This window comes from Ambystoma mexicanum, chromosome 8 (assembly GCF_040938575.1).
Source record: "Ambystoma mexicanum isolate Mex_15411 chromosome 8, UKY_AmexF1_1, whole genome shotgun sequence".
Taxonomy (NCBI): Eukaryota; Metazoa; Chordata; class Amphibia; order Caudata; family Ambystomatidae; genus Ambystoma; species Ambystoma mexicanum.
In genome coordinates this window covers 1,348,717,221-1,348,732,958 of record NC_090929.1, presented here as the reverse complement: position 1 = coordinate 1,348,732,958, position 15,738 = coordinate 1,348,717,221, and positions in this window count along the sequence as shown.

The window sequence follows — 15,738 nt, the reverse complement described above, 5'->3', positions numbered from 1 at the left end:
CCCTAACAACCCCATTGCAGCTGACATTGCCAACACTTTAACAGACTTGGGTTTCACTCACCACATACAAGAACCCACCCACATCAAGGGGAGGACACTTGACTGGTTAGTTGACTCCAAATGCAGCATTATCCTACACTCCAACTTACCTTATGCCTTGTCAGATCATCATATTATTACCTTCTACATAAAAGTTATCCAACACCCTAAACAGGCCACCGCCCCCGCTCTGCGTACTAGAAACAAAAGGGACATTAAATGCGATAAACTAAACTACTTACACTTATCATTCCCACCCTCAATAAACCTTCCACATATTGCTCTGACCCTACTTGATACCTACAGCTATGCCATATGCACAACACTGAACTCCATAGCCCCAATTAAACTTAGGAAAGCCAAACCACGTGCACACCTCAATTCCTGGTGCACACCGCATTTGAGAGTGCTGCATAAAGAAAAACAGAAAGCTGAAGCCTGATGGAAAAGTCATCCTTCTGATGTCCATAAGGACAGCCTCATCATAGCATCCCTCAACTACAAAGAGGCTATCTTTCAAGCTAAAAAGAATACCCACAACATGCGTATTACGCAAGTGGACTCTAACACCAAAGAATTGTTTAAAATCTTGAAACAATCCCCTGCAGCCCCAACTGACTCTTGCATTAAAGACAGCACATGGTGTTCAAACATACAAAAGCACTCCTGGACAAAATTGCCACCCTCCAATCTAAAATAAAAGCTAAGCAAAACTTCCTGCAGGTAGACCAGAAACAGAATCCCCCCATTAGTGCTAACAGCCGGGCCAGCATCAACCACAAACCATTCAGTTTCTCCCCACTTACCATTGCTGAAGTGGAAAACATCATCAATAAGCTCAAACCGTTCAACTGTCAAGGCCTCTCACGATCTATCTCCTTTCATCAATGCCTTTATAAACTCATCCTTCAAATCAGACATCGTCCCGGACAACCTAAAGGATGCCTGGGTCATCCCTTTGCTCAAAAAACCGTCACTTGATCCTAGCATAGCAACAAATTACAGGCCCATCACCACAGAACCTTTTATGCTCAAAATATGGGGCCGAGCCACTTACTTGCAAATCCAGGAATAACTGAAAGCTAACAAACTCCCTGGCCTTAGGCAATCTGGTTTCCGGCAGCGTCACGGGACTGAAACCACCCTTATTGACCTAAAAACTCAGACTGAGGTGCTGAAAGACAATGGGAAACTAGCCTTGTTACTCCTACTTGATCTCTCAGCAGCCTTTGATCTGGTCAACCACCAAATTATTTGTCAACACCTCAAATCAGCTGTCCACTTCTCAGACTCTGCCACCTCTTGGATCAGATCCTTCTTAGATAACTGATCTATGCGGGTATTTTCTCTGTCAGCATCTGCCGAGCCTTGTCCCACTCACTGTGGTGTCCCCCAAGGTTCCTGTGTGTCACCGACACTTTATAACATGTTCACCAAACCTCTTTTTGATGTCCTTAACTATCTGGGTGTCAGGCACACTAATTACACTGACAACACCCAGATACTCATCCCTATCACGGGTGACCATTAACAAACTCAACCCCTCCTTCAAATCATTCACCATTGACGGCAATGCCATCAAGGTCTCTAAGGATTGGAAAACCTTAGGAATTTACCTCGATTCTACACTATCATTATCTAGACAAACCAATGCTGTCAGTTCAGCATCTGCTTATGCCTGTAAACTCATTACAGCCTGCAGACCCTTCCTGCCCACTGCTAATTGCACCACTTTGGCTAGAACTCTTGTCATGTCCAAGATTGATTACTGTAGTGCCTTGTATCTAGGTACCAGCCAATGCAATCTAAACAAATTACAAGTCACACATAATAAGGCCATGATAGCTGCCCTAAATATTCCCAGAAATCAGCACATTTCAGACCATAGACACAATTTACCCAGGCTCCCTGTTGTGCAAAGAATCTCTTTGAAAACACTTGCCCTCACACACAAGTGTTTGGCGAACCAGGCCCCTCCTTACTTGGCTAACTGACTTACCCCTCACACTGCTACCCAACCTTTGAGAGCTGCCCAAGCCCATAGCCTCTCCCTTCCTAGATTCAAGCTCCAGAAAGCTGGCAGGGTGAGCTTCCGAGTCTTAGCGACTAAATTATGGAATACCCTGCCCAACTCTATTAGAGCTGAGCCCTCCTTTCAATCCTTCAAGAGTAAAACTAAATTGTGGCTCTCAACTCAAGATATCTGAGACACCTGTTGTTGCTTTGTCGATGCCGTCCATCCCCGACTTGTATCGCAACTGCACCTATGTATATTACTTGTATGTAACCTTGCAACTTTGCAACACCATTGAATTTGACCACTCACATATTGGTGTATTATCGTAATATGTATCCTGCCATACAATACTGTATTTTTACCTATTCTATGTGTGTAAATGACCTGTCTGCGTAACCGAAGATATGCGCCCAGATGCCTTTGGGCCAGGCATGCTCTACAAATAAATAAAATACAAAAACAAAATACAAATACAAATTCTGATATTGATAAGAGTTTGCAGAAAAGGCTTTAGAACGATATAGTATGGTGCACCTAGGTGTTTGCAACTTTATCTTTGAAAATGTGGATTGTACTTGTCATAGTCCACAATACTGAAATATAAAACATGTAGCAGATAGCGCTGTAAAAATACTTATCTATAGGAAAAGGAAATGCTATTTACAGTAAACCCCATCATATGTCTATAGGGGTCAACAGAAAGAATTCTGAGTCCATCACTTAGTTAAGCACATAGTTAATTGTTTAACTATGATATGGACGCATTGACTGAACTGTAGATGGCCCTTGTCATGTCCGGCAGGGACATAGTTAACCCGGTGTGATGAGCAACCCTCGGTACATTGAGTATGGCCAATGAGGTTTGTGCATGCTCGCACAGGCTCAAGGAGGTTAAGCCGTGTGAGACAGAAAGCAAAAGTGTAATAAAGAGATGAGAGATACGCTGCATGGCCCTGTGTCCCTATTTTGGCGCTGCTGCACATTGGGCGGCATATAGGGCCACATTTAAGCTGTCTGGTGTCCACAGACAGGAAAACTGGTGAAGAGGATGGGATCTCGACACGCCCTCACATAGAGAAAGAAGGAATGGAGAAAATATAGTGGAGAGTAAAAATCTGTGAGTCCAGAAACAAAGTGTGCAACAGAGGGTACCTGATTGCAGCAATATGTCGGCGAGCGAGAAGACAGTCAGAGGTGAACGAGTGATGCATCTGATGAGGAAGGGCCCAGTGCAGCTGCATTTCATTGACCAGGTGTGACAAATCGGGGAGGAAAGGTGCAGATCAGAGCCTTACTCAGAGCCAATTAAGTAATGGTGTAGTCAGTCATCCAGGAAGACTGAGAGGATTGTGATGTCAGCAGGACATGATCTCATTATCGGAGGGTCTCCCATGGAAAGTCAGGTCTTTGGTTATTGGTTATTATTATTTTTTCGTTTTGGCCGGCAGGTAGCAGAAAGTGGCGAGGAGGAAGGAGATTCCCATGAAGAAGCTGCCACGTATGAGTAGGCATATTAGGAGGAGAGACTAGTTCCCAAACGTTAAATGCTCCTGTTGAGCATGCTTGGAAAACATTTAACTTGTGCAAGTTAAGTTGTTGAATCACCCGATGCAGAGCGGCTTCCTCAGAGCCCCAAGGACAAAGCCCGAGAACTGACAGTCAGCTGTGCACATCCAGGCCGTGCAACCCAACAGCTGAGCGGTGATCGCTCCTGCACTCCGGCCCCCACCGTTGGAGGGGTGGAGCTTCGCAGTGAGGGAACTGACGCGGCGCAGCTTCAAAACAAATTGAAAGCCGAAACGTCAGAGGACAGCTGATGTTGAGCCAAAGGAAGTGAAGGGACGGAGGTCTCCGAAGACAGTCGGTCTCGCGGAGACGGTGAAGCGGAGAGCAGTCGAGGAGGAGGCTCCGATCCCTGCAGCCGTATCCAGGGAAGCCAAACGACCTAAAGGAGGTAAGGAGGGGAAGGCTTCCTCTGTGTACCAAAGGGAGAAGAGAAGGCTAAACGCAATACGCACATAAAGGGCAAAGTGAACCATGAGGAGAGGCCTGTTGGGGACATTAAGAAGCATAGACATTTTAAAGGGTGAACTACAAGGAGAAGGCCTACTGGGGGCATTAAGGACCATAGACTTTTGAACAAACTATGCAGCTTTCTAATTAAGAGATGCGAGTCCTGTCAGTCATCTCCACGTCCGCTCTTCGAATGGAGGTGATGTCTAACCTCCAGATAAAAGAGTCCTTTCCGGGGGTGAGGCCCTGAACCTACAAGCTGGTGCAACGTCTCACAAAGATACATATCCCATAAGCCGAGACCTTACCTTTTCAAGGACTGTCAAAAGAAAGAGAGAGAGAGAGAGAGTCAGCTGCCCTATCTATTACAAGAGACAGTTTATTGACACTAGACTTAATAAATTATACTGGTTTCAACCTAATCTGTTTCAAGAGTGGTCTTTTCCCATCCGCACTCTTACACCAGGCCCCTTTGACATGGGTGATCAACAAACCTTAGGACAGAGTTGGGAGAGATGGCTGCGAAGATTCGAGAATTACATGGCCGCATATGATGGAAAGGCTCCAGACAAGTTTTCCAGGATATTACTTATCAACCTGGTTGGTGACAACGTTGAATACCTCATCCCCAAGTTCCAGCCTGAAGGCAACAAAACATATGAGGGGCTCAAGGAAGTGCTGTGCACATATTTTTATCCACAGCACAACATAGACCTTGAGAGGCACACTTTCAATGCAACCTGCCAACTTCCTGGTGAGTCCATGGATGTGTTTGCGACTCAATTGCACAAGCTGGTGGCTCATTGTGACTTCCAAAAAATTTCAAATAATGAGGCCATCAGGTTAAGGATCATCGGAGGATGCTTATCTTCCACATTTAAAAAAGATTACTCTGTTTCCCCTCACCACCATTCTACAAATTTGCCACACTGATGGAAACCAGCAAGGGACCAGTGAAAGAGCAAGCATATTTCAAGGTGGCAGAAGCAACAACAGTGGTGATGCCCCACCAAGAAGGTTTGGCACTCTGCAATGTGCTGCAGGTGTGGCCTACCCTTTCCCCACCAGGAAGGCACCCAATGCCCTGCTTTTGGACAGAAATGCACTAACTGCGGGCAGGAAAATCATATGGCAAGTACATTGCACTGCTGAACAGGGCACAAGGAGGTGGTCTAAGTGGGATGCTAAAAGAACACAACCCACATGCCCAAGGACTCAGTAGAGACACCTACAATGTAAGAGATGTAGTCAGTCATGTTGGACAGATCACCGGACAGTCACCATCACCCCTGCCAGAGCAAGAGAGAAGTCATCATGCGTATGCATATATGCTGACTGATGTGGTGACTGTGCCCCAGAAGAAGAAATCAACATCAAAGTAGGGCAACACCCTGCCACATTTGTCATCGACACAGGAGCCACATTAAATATCAAGTGCATCTCAGAGTTTCGCAAGATGGCACATCCACTGGAATTGGAACCATCGCACCTGAAGGTATTTCAGTGGGCCGCCCGTGGGCCAGTTTTAAATCACAGAAAGTTCTCAATACAATTGAACTACAAAGGGAGACTGGCCATGGCAGAGCTGCTTGTTCTTTAAGGAGCGGTGCCGGGCAACTTACTAGGCCAACCCACAGCCCTCGAAATGAAGATTTCTGCAATAATGTATATGATGCGGCATGGAATCCCAGTGATGCAACCGTTTCCAGAAAACTTTGAAGGACTAGGGTGCCTGAAGGGAGAACCTGTAACCCTTCACATTGATGGGTCAATACCTCCAGTGGCACAACATCCCCGGCGAATACCCATTCACCTGCAACTGCAAGTGGAGACAGAGATGAAGTGCCTGCTAGATGAGGAAATCATAGAACCTGCTTGTGGTCCCACTTCTTGTATCTCGCATGTGGTAGCAGTGCCCAACTGAGGGTCTTTCAAAAAAAATTGTCTATGCGTGGACATGCGCCAAGCAAACAAAGCAATTCAACAAGAGAGAAACCCTGGAATGCATGTGGGTGACATGATTAGCATGCTGAACGGAGTAAAGGTATTCACAAAGTTTGATCTGCATAAAGGAGACCACCAGATACTGCTAAATGAACAATCACGCTACATAAACACTTTTGCAACCTACAAAGGGCTATTTCTGTATAAATGGCTAAGCTTTGGGATAGCGTCGGCTGCTGAGATTATCCAGGCGAGCATAAGGAAGGTAATTCAGCACATGAAGAATTGCTTTATCTACAGTGACGATATCTTCATTTTTGGAGTTGATTGTGAACAACATGATTGGGTGCTAAATCAGGTGTGCACAGCCCTTCTCAAGTGGGGCTGACGTTGTATGAGTGTGCATTTCACAAAAAGAACCTTAATTTCTTTGGACATGTGCTATTACAAGAGGGGATGAGCCCAGATCCAGGGAAATTAACTGCCATTGAAAACGTTGTGCCTCCACAAGACGTGAGCGATGTACAGACATTTCTGGGGATGGCCAGCTATTGCAGCTGATACCTGAAGGGCTTTTCCACCATAAGTGCACCGTTGATAGAACTCACCAAGCAGGGGAACAAATTTCAGTGGGACGATACATGCAAAAAGGCATTGTCACAGATTAAGAGAAACATTGGGCCTCATTGCAATGTTGACAGTCCAGAAACAAGGGTGCCGGTAAACTCACTATCTACTCTACAATCTACAAGTCTGCCTGCCGGAGCTGCTGTACCCGACAGGTCTGACCCTGCCGGTCAGAGAAGCCACGGTATGCAGAATTATTACAATTCTCATAGAGTCCCATAGTGTTGCATGGACTCCTTCACTGTTGGTTTGGGGAACATTTACAAAAAACCCATACGGGGTACAGCATACTGTGTTCATGAGCTTGCATAATAAATCCATCCCTAAAAGCTTTATTGTTTCTGAAATGCATAACAGGAAAGCATGTGTATTGGTGCTAGGTTCTAGTGTGATTGTAAGGGGCTCAGTAAACAAGTGTATTACTAGGTATTAGATATGCATGCTGCTTTCATGATTTCTGTGGACACTGGCACATCTCGTAAATTGTCATTCTCACACTGATTTTCTAACTCTAATATCATCTAAACATAGTATAGATGTTGCTTCCACACTACATTGTTCATACATTCCATCATTAATTGTCAGATCCATTTGGATGTCACACTTGTGTAGAGGAGGAGCAAAGTGCCTCTACCGGAATCCTGCCTCTATCTTGCCTATATGTTGGAAGCCAGAAATTGTGACATGCACAACTACAGTAATGGTACCTATCCCACGAAGAAGAATCCTCAAAACAAGGTATCCATTGAAAAAGCCCTATATGATGTATCCCCGGAGGGATGACAGTCTCTTAAAGGAGGTCCCTGAAGAAGTGTAAAGCGATGAATGCATTGGTGACATCACATGAAGCAGAGATGACACACCAAGAAGAGATGCCAAGGTAGAAAGTATATATACCTTATAGAATCTGATGATGAAGTAAAGAATCGAGTAACATTTCATGAGTGGAATGAAAATTTCACTTGTGTAGAACACTGAAGAAAATATTAGTTGCTTTATAACTGTACAGATGCTGTAACGCAAGTAGTAACCATGAAGGTTGGCTATACGTGTGGATTATAATTCCACTCCCCCTGGATGAATCCTTACCAAACTTTGCAAAAAATGTATGTGGCCCGGTCTGAATTTGTTTTTTTTGGTAAGTTTGGTGAGGTTTTGTCAAGGGGGGGCAAAGATATAGGGGTTCTTTTATAGACATAATAAGAAAGAAATTTGCTCACGTCTACAGCCCAAACAACTGGATGGTTTTTCACCAAATTTACAACAGGAGCGGAAGCTTGAGCCCAAAAGCATGCTTTTGTAAATTTGGTTTAAATCCGTCAAGAAGCTTTTTTTTTAAATGACCAAAAAGTAGGTCCCAAAAAATTTGTGATATATGGTTTCAGTCTGTGGACTAATTTCCCTGTTTGAGCCCACTGTTTGGATGGTGAAAAGTGTGAAGTGCGTCAGATTTTTGGAAACTGCCCACCATGTTGGATTCGCGGACATCCGCCGGTGTCCGCAGACACTGCACTAGAAACATATAAAAAAAGCACAACATTGCACTTGTCAAACTTTTCAAACAATCTCTGGGGAGGTGAAGGGTGATGAGGATGGGATGGGATATAGCTGTAAGAAGCCAAAAAATGGGTGTTTTTCATCCCTGAAGTCCGCAAACAGTCCGTATGTTCGGGGAGAGTCCTGTGATGTTCCCAAACACTTCCGATGTTTGGGGACATCTATGCCTATTTCTACATTACAGGGTTGGTGAAAAGCAGTTCTTGAATGACTTATAACTTTGGCATCACTCAATGATACTGCATGGACTTCTGGAATTTTATACTAGACTTGATTCTGAATGGGTTTGGAAGCTGTTTTGTCAAGAGGGAACACATTTATTCCCATAATATTGTAAAGGCTTATAAATGTGGTGCTATTTGACGAATCTGCACAAAAGTATGCAAAATCATTTTAAATCTAGATATCAATTTTTTATAAAATGTGGTGGAATTTTCAGGGGGCTAAATTACAATGGGGGTCTCAACATTTTTAGATGACTTATAATTTTGTTGCTGCTTGACAAATGTGAACAAAGGTTTTCGGAAAGATTATAGACCCAACCTTCAATGTTTGTTTAAAGAATGAATGGATTTCGTCAGTGGGGTTTAAGTTATATGTCTAATGTATGGACATACATTTTAACACTTTTGAAAAAATAAAACATGGGCGGATTTCAAGCAAACTCATGTAAGGAGTATTGGCAAGGACCTTAAAGCATTTTTTGCAAATGTGCCCATGTTTTATTCTTCTTGAAGTGTCATAATGTAGGTACAAAAAATAGTGATATACTTTTGGTAATTGAGGTATAGCCCGTGGCCATGGGCAGGGGCCATATTTGCCAAAAAAGGGCATGACCTGGACAATCTGGCTACTGGCCATGACCGCGAGGGACGAACAATGGTGTTAATGTGGCCATGTCCACCTGGGACCGGCTATGTGGTAAAGTTATTCGAAAGTAGGATAGTTTTGAAAGGGAAAAGAAATGTGCTCATGGTAATAAGGTCATAGGGTTCTGTCTTCGCCTGCTGCAGGCTCCTATGGAAAGGGAAGTGGGGCTCTGTATGGAGCCCCGCTTTCTCTTTCCATGGTTGCCATCTTGGAAAAGGATTTTCCTTCCTACAATGGGATGCCTATGGTGTCATGCTGTATGGAGGAAAATCTATTTTTTAGCTCCCCCGGTTCTGCTTTGGGAACCAAGGGTGCTAATGGCCCTTACCCCCCATTGCAGGGGCTGAATTAGAGAATAATGGTCCGGGGCACTCATTATTTATTTATTTATTGATTTATAATGTGCCAAAGCCCACAGGCATCAGGGCGCACACAGACATACTTCGCTTGGGCCGATAATGTGGGCTGCCAGGCTGTTATCCCCCGTTCCAGTCACTGGAACGAGGGATGAACGTTACATTATTCCCATTAGCATAAAACAAAAAGCTGATAGAAATGTTGGAAAAACTTATTGAGTCTATGTTCTTTACTGAGAAATGGAAAGTAGATAGAGTCTATAGGATGTTCTGAGGGAAAAGGCACCAAGCACAAATATGGAGGTGCAGGTGGACAGGGGAAGATGTTGCATGTGTGTTACTTCTACGGTAGTGGGCAGTGTTTCTCATGCTCCTTGATTACAGCTTCAAATGCACGTTGAAATTGCTTCCCCCTGCAGAGTGATATGCTGCAGTATGTACAGAGGACTGTTGTCTTCCAAAGATATGGATCAACAGCCTCTTTTATTGCTTGCAAGGTAGCTAGTGGGGTTTTGTGTCCCACAGATGTAGGCATTTGGTTACAGTATTGGTTGAGGAAGATGATGTGGAGGAAGACAGCCTACTACGAAAGGAACAATCTTTCTGAGAGCATTGCAGTAGTTGGATTTGGTGTGGTGGTACATGGAGGTGGTCTTGTAGGAGTAATTTCCAGGCAGTCCCAGTGCATTTCACTTTTGTAGCTTTAACCTTTGGTACATTCCCAACAGTGGTAATGCACTGCAACACCCATAATTCTCTCTCGGTGCTAGAGGTAGGCACTTCCTCTACCTCATCTTCTTGGTCCTCTTCATTGTCTTTGGAAATACTGCGCTTTTTTTGTTGTGTGGGTCCTCCAGCTGGTGGTGGTGGTGGCTCTTGGGGGGAGGGATGGCAATAGCTGATGCTATTTTTTAGATGAAAAGCACTTTTGCTACTATTGTTCCAAGTATGTGCTTTGTACTAGATTGTTAATGGATAATGAGCAAGAATAGGGATAGGAGCTTTGCAAGGGTACATTTTGAGCTTGAAAGTTTTGAGCTGGAAAAGTTTCTAGATCAGTAAAAAATGCAGTTCCAAACTGTCCTCGGAGCAAGGACCCAAACGCAAAGTGCAAACGCGTTCATGGACGCGGCATCATGCCGCAAGCAAGCGCATGGTCACGTGGCACTGTCTGGAAGGTCCATAATGACGTTGTTTGTGAATGTCAATGGAAGCAATATCACTGAAAAAAGTATAGAAGTGTTAAAAATGATGCTAGAAGGTTTGAGTTTTAAGGTGAAAACATTGTATATTGGACAAAAACGTTGCTATATTGGGGTAAGTATAATATTAGTAAGTTGTAGGGAAATAGCATGCACTGGTAAATACCTATGGAATTCTCTGAAAAAAAAACTTTGTTAAAGAGACGTTATGGTTAAGTTGCACCAATAAAAACCTATACAATTGACTTTGTTAAAGGGACTTTACGGTTATGTTGCACTAATAAAAACCTATGAAATTCAATGAAAAAAATTCCTTCTTTTTTCTCAACTTTATTGTCCTCTGCAATCCATGCAATGACACCCATTTTATCTCTCAGGGAAATGGGTGTCACCCCCACAATCCCTGCTGCCCTTGAAAGGTATAAGGGGATATGGTATTTTGGTAACTGCCGAATGAACAGTAAAAGCGCATTCAGTTGTTTTTCGGTATTCTCTCGCAATACCGAGTAGCGGCATGAGGTATCATGCACAAAATAAAATAACACAAAGGGATTCATTTGTAATTTGGCAGTTTGAGAAAATATATTGGTAATGGGATGGTAAAATTACTGCCCCTTTACCACTTGTTTCCACTCCATCAAATTCTGAGTTTCGCAGTAAAGTGGAGGAAATACCTAAAGCAGTTTCTTGATGTTTTTCCTTCATTTAACTGCCAAAAAATCGGGCTGTGAATTCTCCAATTCTCCCATGAAGTCCTGTGGATTGCAGGAGTGGGTTTTACCACTGGCCTTTTGCTACTCCTAATCTGGTGCTAATATGGTGAATTTACTGTGATTGTTAGTAATAGAAAAGGTAAATGAGTTTGCAATTATTTTTATGGAATATGGGCCCCCATGTTACTCCCCCCTGAGTTCCCAACGATATGAAAGGAAAATAATACCTAGCAGAGAAAAGTATGTATCCTGCTGGGTTGACTATGGAAGCCATGCAACACAAGCATTGTTATGTGAGGGATAGGAATGCAAGCGTTAATGGGAGGGTTTACTGCTGCGGTTTCGATAAAAAACATCTATTAGCCTTTTTACCAAAAGTTGTAGGGGTACCTTGGTTTTGTTTGTTTTTTAAACCTTATCTTATTTGTGAATATTGGAGGCCTTTTAGAATATATAGTGATGTTTGATTTTTGGATATTTGGAAAGAATTTGGAGTAAAGGCATTTCAATATGCACATTTTGATGCGTACATTGAAATACACTTAGAGATTAGATAACATCTTTTTGGTGAAATGTATGAATTGTGGTGCTGCATCTCATTATTTGTGTTTAAACAGGTTTTGGAGGATTTGGCACGTAATATGTATGTACATTATATTTCATGGTTACATATTAAAGCTGGTGGTATTATTTGTAGATGCAAAATGTTTTGAAGTTGTTGGTCCTTGGCCAAGGTAAATGTGCAAGTGCAATGGTAAGAGAAAATAATATTTTTGAAAGTTTATAAGGGTATTGATAATATTTGTATTGTCATAACTGAGCTACATTTTGGACAGAAGAATTCTATTGAAAGCTCAGAATCTAGAGTGGGTCCTTTTACACAACACAAGTTGTACAGAAGGGCCCATTACCATAGGTACTCACTTGTAAAATGATCCGTTCTGTGGATTTTTTGTCATTTTCAAAATGGAATTGAAATGTGCGGGAAAAACGGTATTTACTCTTCACTTTTCTGATCCGTTTGGAAAAAAATGAAACAATAATTCAATCAAGTATGTTACCTTCAATTAATAACAACACCATTATACAAAATGAATAAGCAAAGCAAGTCAAGTTTAAAGATGCTTATGATGAAAAAGTCCTCATGTGATACAAAGATTTATGTAAGAAATAACACACCTTTCCTTAAATTTGAAAACTCAGAAAGTACCAAGTCACAGGGGGTCATTACGACCCAGGCGGTAATTACGCCAACTTTACCACCATGGTGTAAACTACGTTTACACCATGGTGGATGGCGGATTTACCGCCCCATTCCAAGGTGAGTGGGGCGGTAAATCCCCATTTCCCATTTTCCCTTCCCCATTCCCATTTTTGCCCCATGGGCATAATGGGAGTGGGGAAGGCGCTAATTACGCCACCGTAAATTACGGTGGCGTAATTAGCATCATGGCGGGTTAGCGCCATGGATTTTAACGGCTGCTAAAAGCAGCCGTTAAAATCGGAATCAGGCGTTAAGGGTTAACGACGGCGTTAACCCTTAACGCCTGAGTTGTAATGAGGCCCACAACGTTTTAAGTCCTTTAAACCATTGAGTAATATGTTAAAACATATTCATACAGTCCTGATGTGGCCTTGGTTTCTGTTAGTTGTTATACACATCTTTAAACCACATGAGCTTTGTTTCAATTACGATCATTTACACAATCTATGTTGCTGGGCGCACTCTTTGTGTAAATCAAGAGCTTGGTTTTGTTATCAATTGAGGTCGAACATAATTGATGTATGCATTGGCCCAATAGTCACTCTCAGTATACATTCCGTATTACTTTACTAGTACTTGCAATGGATGATTTTGCAATTGTAATGAGTCTGTGGCGACTCAATTTTGAATTGTAAATGCTGCCTGCATATAAAGCTTTTCAGGCAAAATGCTGAATGATTTCCCATGGAATCACCAGCTTTTAGCAGGTGCAAACATCAGGCAGATTGCATAGGAATCCTTAGGTTTTCTGGTAGCATGAACAGATATACTGTTGGAAAACCATAGTGCAATTTGAACAGTGGAGCATTGTAATCGCTAAAGAAATAAGGAACTGTACAATAAAAGTTTATATCATCTGAATAACTATATAACTATGTATTCATTTGTTTCCTCCGTTTCTGTTTCTGCAGTAAATGAGTAACCCTCCAATGCATTGTGTAACTGCTTTCTTTGTTGTGTTCATTCCAGATTTCTCAAATAAACTATACGTAAGGTATTCGTCGGAACTGTATACGGAGGCATCCTTTTTTCTCATTTGCACAACTATAAACAGCCTGATAGATTTGAAGTTTGGACTTTGTTTTATGGTCGGTTAGTTCTGGTCTTGTAAAGGGCCTTTGCTTTTCTCTCAATAGGACATTGGTGACCTAAAAAATGTGTTGTAGAGGGCCAATTATTTACTTGATGTAATTGATGTGGAAAGAAAAGATTCTGGCCTGAGTTACAGAAATATATGCAAATCTAGAGCAAACATCTTTGCACGTGCGCTAGGATTGCACTGTGCAAATGCATCACGAGAGAAGGCAATTTGTAGAATCAAGTGCAAACAGAGACCAACAGTGCAAAGAAAATAGGATAGCAACTGGCAGGCCCATAATACGCCCCTAGTGCAAAGCACAGAGTCACCGAAACCAACAATTTTGCACCCATTCTGACCTGTGACACGAGACAGCGTGGAAAAAAACACAAATAGCATGGTGAATACCCACAAGCAAAGCCCATTACCTTCACCCATACCTACAACCACATGAATGAAATATAAAATGCGCACCCCAAATGCAGAGTGCACCTACACCCACTATTCCTCCATCCACCCCTATGAAACAGTGACAAACATGCAAATTGCACCTACATCCACTATTCCTACTTCCTATACACCAATCAAGCTGTTCCATCCACATGAAAAAGGGACCTATGCCTAATATTCCCACTCCCTGTACACCCACAAAACAGAACCACACACCTGCAAAGTGCACATACACCCATCATTCTTAATCCCCATACACCCACTAAACTGAGCCATCCCCATGCAAAGGGCACCTACGCCCACTAATCCCATTCCCTGTACATCACCCAACAGGGCCACACACATGCAAAGTGTGCCTCCACCCAAAAACCCTAACCCCTGTACTCCCACCAATCAACACACCGCACACTTAACCCCAAATCCATGCATCCCATTCAGAGGAACAGCACAAACAAGGTGCACCAAAAAACTGCACAACACAGCACCCATGCATCCTCCTTGAATCAAAACAGGGCACAAGCCCACACCATCTATATGTCACTTGGCTGTCACCATCATCACACGCCATTGGGGGCATAACTGTGGATGAGAACTGTCTATCCCAGCTAGCGCTTGTGTGGGGCAGCATGTGGATGTCCCACCTGCACCTGTATGTGTGCAACATGAAGACAGGAAGCCAACCACACCACCCCAGGCTTCTGTGCACCCAGTGCGTGTGCCGCCCTATTGCCCAGAGGAGAGACTGATGCTGAAGTGAGACCCGAATATGTGGCCCATGTGGGTCCCTGTCCTTGGCAGGGATACATGGGGAGGAGCCTAATGTGCCCCTTGAGGTGGACCATGACACACTCTGCCATCAATCCTGACCACTGGGCATCCACCAAGCCTATCAAAATGGCCAGAGTTGAATGTGAGTAACATCTCAGCACTTAATCTGGATGCACAGGTAAGAGAATGCATTGATGGCTGGACTGTGGGCTTGTATAGAGACACAACAGGCAGTGTCCATCTCGGACTGCACCCCACGATAACTCTGCCCTGTGCCCATGTCTAAAATCCACTGCATGCCAGTACACAGGCGAATACCCAACATAATCCACTAGAAGTGTCACCACCTCCAGTGTGCAAACACAGCACCCTACTGTACCTTTTCATGGACATTGGTCAAACATAATATAAACTACAACCTGTGTATGTCCCTTCACAATCACTGATGTAACTTGTAATTCCCACCACCCAAAATACTGACAGTGACACCATATGTCTGTTCTAACTGTAAGTGATTCAATTCAACACTACAGCTAAGTCAATGCCTAGTCTGGGATGCTGATGGAAACCCTTATTGATATATTTTTATGTCCAGTTCATGTACTCTGGATGACAACCCTTATATCACACCCCTCTCTTAGAATCCCCCTGACCCCACTGAGCCAAGAAGTAGGTTTATTTTGCAAATTAAAAGGTTTTATTTGAAAAATTAAACAATATATATATATCACACTTCTATAGTAAATTAATATTTGATAGCACACCACACTTGTGAGGATGATAGTGATCAACAATGGATAATGTTACAGTGGTATACTCTTTTTGATGGCTTAGAAGTGA